Source organism: Dermacentor silvarum, chromosome 3 (genome assembly GCF_013339745.2).
Source record: "Dermacentor silvarum isolate Dsil-2018 chromosome 3, BIME_Dsil_1.4, whole genome shotgun sequence".
NCBI lineage: Eukaryota > Metazoa > Arthropoda > Arachnida > Ixodida > Ixodidae > Dermacentor > Dermacentor silvarum.
Window position 1 is genome coordinate 9536646 of NC_051156.1, and position 6908 is coordinate 9543553.

Below are 6908 nucleotides of genomic sequence, written 5' to 3' on the forward strand. Positions count from 1 at the left end.
TTGCTTCGTTAAAAAAAAGAAATAAAAGCCGGTAGCTAAAAAGGAAAGAAAAGGACAAAACGAAAGCCATAGATGACGCGGCAAGTTGAACTACCCAAAAACCGAGATTGTTTTGGGCAAACGCCGCGTGGGCCGGGCTTTCAATGAGCAAGGTCGGTCAAAATTGGTTATTGGTGTTCTCTTAATTATCGTATTCGCATGTTAATTTTGATCATGATGCTAACTGCTAGAATGAACGGCTGAAATTTCTGTGGTTTTAAAAGCTAACAAACAGTCATACGTTTTCATAATTACGAGCTTATGGACCTGAAGGAACAGAGCTTTTTACTTGCATTGATTTTTGCTGCTTCGCTCTCTAAAGGACAAACTTCTCTCGGCGGGGAAGTTGAGCGAAGTGGTCAATGACTTCGGACACGTTGATGCCGACGTCTCTGTGGGTGTATATAAGCACCAGTCTAACCATGCGTTCCACAGACATTGTAGAGCGCAAGTAGTTTTTTAGTAAACTCTTGTTAAAAAATATTCTCTCTGCGCTGGCAGTGGTCACTGGAAGGGTGACTAAAATCTGGAACAGTTTGTAGACATTTACATAGAACCTGCAGTCGCAAAGGGAGAGGGCATCTATTCCGGTGCTAAAACCTAAAACACTCCCTCGATGTCGTTGGCATCCTTGTTTACGTACCTCGTACAAACGGCAAGCTGTTCGATTCCACCGATGTCCGTCGTTTCGTCAGGAAGTATGGAGAAGCAGCCTGATTTTGCAACTAGGCTTTCTTTGATAATTTCGCTACAAATTTCTATAATTTTGTTTTGTGCATCTGGGCTTAAATACGAGGCATTACTGGGGCAACTTACCAAATGGTTCTTTAGATATGTATCTCCTCAATCAGCTCGCATGCGAAGAAGCGCTCCGAAAGTACCTGTATGTTCTTAAGGGCCTATGCTTAAATCCATAGGGCCACTGTCCGTAGACGGAGAGCCAGACCTTGTAGCCCGCAAAAAGAATTTCCTCAATAATAGGCCATTCCTTTCTCCTGTTTTCTCTTATTTTACTTTGCCTGCCCTAGTCCAGCTGATCGACCACATTGGGCACGCGTCCTGAATATGTTTGGAGAACATTATCACCTCCTAGCTCACAGTCACGGTAATATTTAGTATTTTCGTGTCTGTGGAAGATTGCAAGCGCGTGCTTACATTTCTGGAACGGCTTGGACACGAGGGCTCCAGTGTACGCATGTTGGTCCAAGTTTATCACAGCATTAACCCCATAAAGTTCCAGAATTGAAAATCTTTTAAAGCACGCCTTTGGAAATGTCAGTGCACCATTCGCGTCAAAAGTTTATGAGAACTTTACACGCAAAAAATTTCGGAATTGAAATCTATGCGCTCCGTAGATTCCGCGGCCGCTGCGAGTTGCCGCAACGCGCCCGCTCGCTATCGAAAAGCCCTTGAAAGTTTGTGCTCGGATGGGGCTCCTTGCGTTACGTGACCCGAGGTGCCACGAAATCCACCCCAAGTGCCACGAAATCCAGCCCGAGTTCGCAATGTTCGTGCCGAAATGTTATTCGAGCGTGAAAAAGACATTGTAGACAGAATGCAGAATGATTCCCGGCGTCGGTGGTAGTTTTGGTCGGCGGTGCATGCCGGCACAAAAAAATTTGGGGGGGGGGGGGGGGGGGGGGCTGAAGACCCCCCCCTGGCTACGCACCTGCTGCCCCGTTCCGACATGAATAGAAGGTGGGTACCCGCCGATCGCTCTGGCACTGGCTAGTGGGAGCTGCCGTGGAGGATGAATTTATTTCCCTATATATATATATTAAAAATTTTGCGTGACATTATATGGTTGTCGAGCCCTTTCGGCACGTAAACGACATCGCTATGACAAATTTTCTTCACTGAAGGTTCGTTTTAGCTGCATTGTTACCTTTCCGTAGCACGCCGGCGCGATTTTCTAGCAGACACCGAAAGCTAAGTAAGGAGAAGCAGGGCAAACGCAGACGCCGGGAACACCCTTCTGATCAAGTTATCTACTTTCACTGCGCTAGCCCGGCCCCACCTTACCGGCTCCACTTCTGCGTGCTCCTCGCCTTTGGTCAACCAATCAGGTAAGAAATATATTGTCACGACCTCGCAGGAGACGTGGAAGCCGGCGTACATCTCGTATGCAAGCACTTTATATGAGCAGCAAACGCAACGTCGTTGTCGTCTCTGTTTCACTACCCGCGCGCTACTTCAGCGTCGTTTCCATGGCCGGACACATACCCACGGCGACGATATAGCATGTGGAATTTGCCCCTCCTTTGAAAGAAGCATCGCCCCGATGCGCCAAGCGCCCAAGAAAGTGCAGTGATAGTGCAAAAGTGAGGTCATGATGCAAAATATGGCTGCATACGAAGCACGTGCACGACCTCGGGCAGATGCTGCCGGCGTTTGGAACAGTAAGGACTGTCGGGCACAACTTCATAATTCACGTCACTGATGCGGCGTAGAACTGTGTACGGCCCGAAGTATCTTCGCAGGAGCTTCTCAGATAGCCCCCGCCGACGAATAGGAGTCCAAACCCACACCTGGTCGCCGACGTTGTACGTGACGTGCCTGTGTCGAAGATTGTAGTGTCTGGCATCGTAGTTCTGTTGCTCTGGGATGCGCAAGCGTGCAAGCTGCCTTGCTTCTTCGGCGCATTGCGTAAACTCCTCGGCACCAGTCTCGTCATCACCACACTCGTGTGGCAGCATCGCGTCCAACAGTGTTGTTACTTCCCGGCCATAGACGAGGCTCAAAGGGGTCACGCGTGTTGTCTCCTGGCGAGCCGTGTTGTACGCAAATGTAACATATGGTAAAATCTCGTCCCAATTCTTGTGGTCGACGTCGATTTACATACTCATCATGTCTGCCAGAGTCTTATTCAAACGTTCTGTCAGCCCATTTGTTTGGGGGTGATAAGCGGTTGTCTTTCGGTGAGTTGTACCACTTAATCGCAACACGGTATCCAGAAGCGCGGCCGTGAAAGCAGAACCTCTGTCGGTGATGACCACTGCGGGAGCGCCATGCCTTAGGACGACGGCTTCGATGAAAAAGTTGTCGCAGTTTCACCTGAAAGGCGAAGCATCAATTGCGATAGCAAATTTGTAGAGAGCTATACGGAGTAATGATATTAGCTTTATCAGCTGTATAAACTTGGACATGCAGCAGCACCGGCAACACGCAGAACTGTTGTCGACGCCGTCGGCGTTTGGCCCGCGTTCGCTCAAAATGCGTGCGGCGTTGGTGACTGTTGCCGGAGCCTGACATACAGGTGAGCGTCGAAGTGAGCAGACGCACTCACATCGGCTCCGTCGTCGAATGACCACCACAGCGGCCAAAATCATCGGACCACCACGGAATTTGACGCAGAGGCATCAGAAGACGCCAGGAACTCGCTGATACCAATATTTTGGCAAGGCAAGTCCTGGTTTTCCCAAAATTTCCATCTTTCGCCTGACCACGCTGAACCACCACGCCAGCACTGCCGGCTGGAGGGGAACGCGGGGCCCCGGGAGCCCGTACGCGGTCTAACCGCTACGAGGTGAAGTGAAAACCATCGGACAAAGGCCCGGACCACCCAGTGACCGTTATGGACACGGACCACGAAAACGAAGACCAAATGGAGGATGCCTCGGGCGTCGAAGAGGATTTCCTATTGCCTGACGGGGTGATCAACGGGGGATCCGCCACCGACGCCGGGAACAGCGCCAAAGAAGGTCAGTGGAAAATCGCTCTATCGTTACGAACGCGAAAGCAGCTCAAAAGGCAGGCGCGAGACGCCCAAATCGCCGACGAGGAGAAAAACCTGAGCCACGAGGGGCAGCTACGGTTAGCGCGGCGACAAGGCGTAGAAAAAGATAACATGGCGTCCTCTGTCAGCGTGGCGAGGCACGGCGCACATGCGCAGGAAAACTATAGGGGACGCTCCGACAAGGATTTCGTAAAACCACCTGTGCAGAACGGCACTATGCTTGGAAGCAAGGCTGAAAGGAGCCGCCCGCGCCGCCGCCCGCCGCCCCTCTCGCGCAACGACATGAAAATCGTGATACGGCCAAAGCCTGGGCTCGCCGTAAAAGATCTGCAAACCCATCAAGTGGCTCGAGCGATCTCACAAGCCAGCGGAAGCCCGCAAGAGTGCCGAGGAGATTTCCTCCTGCGACTGAGGCCGGGGTCCAATATCATAGTGGTCAGTACACCCTATGAAAGGACTGCCGAACTGGTCATGAAGATTACGAGCCTGAATATCCAAGGCAAGCAACACCCAGTAAATGCCTACATATCGACTCCCGAACACCTCCTCAAGGGAGTTATCCACGGCATCGACGAAGGGACGACCGAAGACGAGCTGATGGCAAACCTGCGAGTCCGCACTCAGGGCGTCAAAGTAATGCACGCCCGCATGTTCGGCAATACCAGGACCGCAATCATCCTGTTCGACGGCCCGATTGTTCCTCGGTACGTCTACTATTACGGAGGAGAGATCCCCTGCCGAATCTATCAGCCAACTCGCCAGTTCTGCTACACGTGTCGAAATGCGGGACATCGGGCCGATGTGTGCCCGGAACCCACAGTCAAGGCCTGCAAGAACTGCAACTTACAAAATCCAGAGGAAGGACACAAGTGTGAACCCGAGTGTGCCCTGTGCGGGGGGGTTCATGTGACCGCCGCTCCCGAGTGTCGCAACAAACTTAAGCGTGTGCCACCACGAGGCCGACCACCTACTCAACCGACAAAGAAGACTACCAAACATCAAAGCCGCCCCAAGACGGAAAACATTCCGAAGAAGCGGTGGCTGAGCTCTGACCGCGACGGCTCCTCATCGCCAGAGAGATCCCGTTCCCGCTCTAAATCTGGGTCCAGGACGAGGTCCGGCTCCAGAGGCAACAAGCAACCCGAGACCAAGCCACAACAACAAAATAAGAAGAAAGAAGCCAACAGTAACGAGGTGAGCTGGGCAGCAGTAGCCTCCCACCATAAACCACAACCAAACACAACACAATTCACTAAGCTTGAACGCGAGCTTGAGCTCATGCGAATAAGACTAGGCGATTTGGAAAGGGAGAATGCACAGCTAAAGAAGCAGCAATCCCAACCCCAAAGCCCACAACAACAGCCAGCCGCTCCATCTAAACGGCCTAGACCGCAGGAGGAGACACAGGAACTAACGGAAGCCCAAAAGAAGCCAATTCAGGATATGCTCATCCAAATACTGCCACGTATTACAGAGCAAGTCACGACACAACTGAGAAACAAATGCAAGACCTAGAAACTAGGTTCGATCAGACACTACAGGCTTACCAGATCGAAATAAGTAAGACGATCCGCAAACAACCACAGGAAGCACAATCAGAGAACGAGCCGAGAAGCCATACAGTAGACCGGGGCTCGCGGCTATGTCCCAAGAAAGCAACCATGGCTAGACGTAAGAACGCGAACAAAGAAAACTTTGAAATATGGCAGTGGAACTGCCGGGGGTACCGCCGCAAAAAGGGACTATTAACACAACTGGTGGCCGCTCAACAAACCCCGCCGGGAATAATAGCCCTTCAAGAGGTTGGTACCCAACCCACTCTCCAAGGATACGAAGTGTACACCACAAACGACAACGATTGGAAAATAGCTACACTCGTACAAAAGTCAATCACTGCAATTCGGCATGACCCCATCGCTGAAGTAGAGATCTCCCATCTCATCGTGGAACTCATATACAAAGGCAACAGAAAGAAGAGCGCCTTCGTACTAAATATCTATAGTCCCCCTAGCCAAAGGAAGGCAGATTTCAGTAAACTACTAAAGGAGACTGTCCACCTTGCTAAGGGTAGCCTGCTAGTAATTGTAGGCGACTTCAATGCGAAAGATCCTAGCTGGGGTTACCCTAAACAAGACATTAAGGGCAGGAACATCCTGGACCAGATCGACCAGCTAGACATGAGGCTAATAACTGACCCAGCCATACCTACACGGATGGGTAACAGTATAAATAGAGACACAACCCCGGATCTTACCATAGTCAAGAACTGTGACAGGGTGGAATGGACAAATACACTCAACAATCTAGGCAGTGATCACTTTATCGTGAGCACCGTCATCCCAACTGGGAAGATACGGCGGCAGATTGGAACGGCAAAAATAACAGATTGGCACGGGTTTCGAGAAGCACAAACTTCCACTTCCAATGAAATTACCGACTTAGATAAGTGGTGCGAAGAGATCCGTAACCAGAAACAAAAATTCACCAAAGAAATCGCAAGAACTAACGAGACCCCCGAAGTAGACCCACACTTACTCCACCTGTGGGAAGCTAGAAGGAGCCTCACGAAAAGATGGAAGAAACAGAAGCATAATCGGAAACTTAAACTCAGAATTGCAGAGATTACCCGCACAGCCGAGGAGTACGCGAACCAGCTAGTGACAACAAACTGGGAAAAATTCTGTGACTCCCTGGATGGTACCCTGGGCACAGCCAAAACATGGCGAATCCTCAGGGCAATTATAGACCCACAAAAAACCAAAGGCGAATGCCAAAAGTCCCTGGAAAGGCTACTACACACCCTCCCAGGGACAAACGAAGACATCATTAAGGCTCTACACCTCAAATGTTACGGGGACTTTACCCCTATACCCCCATATGAAGAAAATTACAATGGAACCCCAAACCCAGAGCTAGACGAGCCCATCACGGTTGCAGAAGTCAGAGCGGCTATAGCAAGCTCGACACGCAACACGGCAGCCGGGGTGGATCGTATAACTAACGCCGTCATCAGAAACATGAGCGACGCAGCCGTAGTCGCTCTCACAAAATTTGTAAATGACCACTGGTTTAAGGGAACCGTACCGGAACAGTGGAAGCATGCGAAAGTAATCATGATACCCAAGACCGGGAA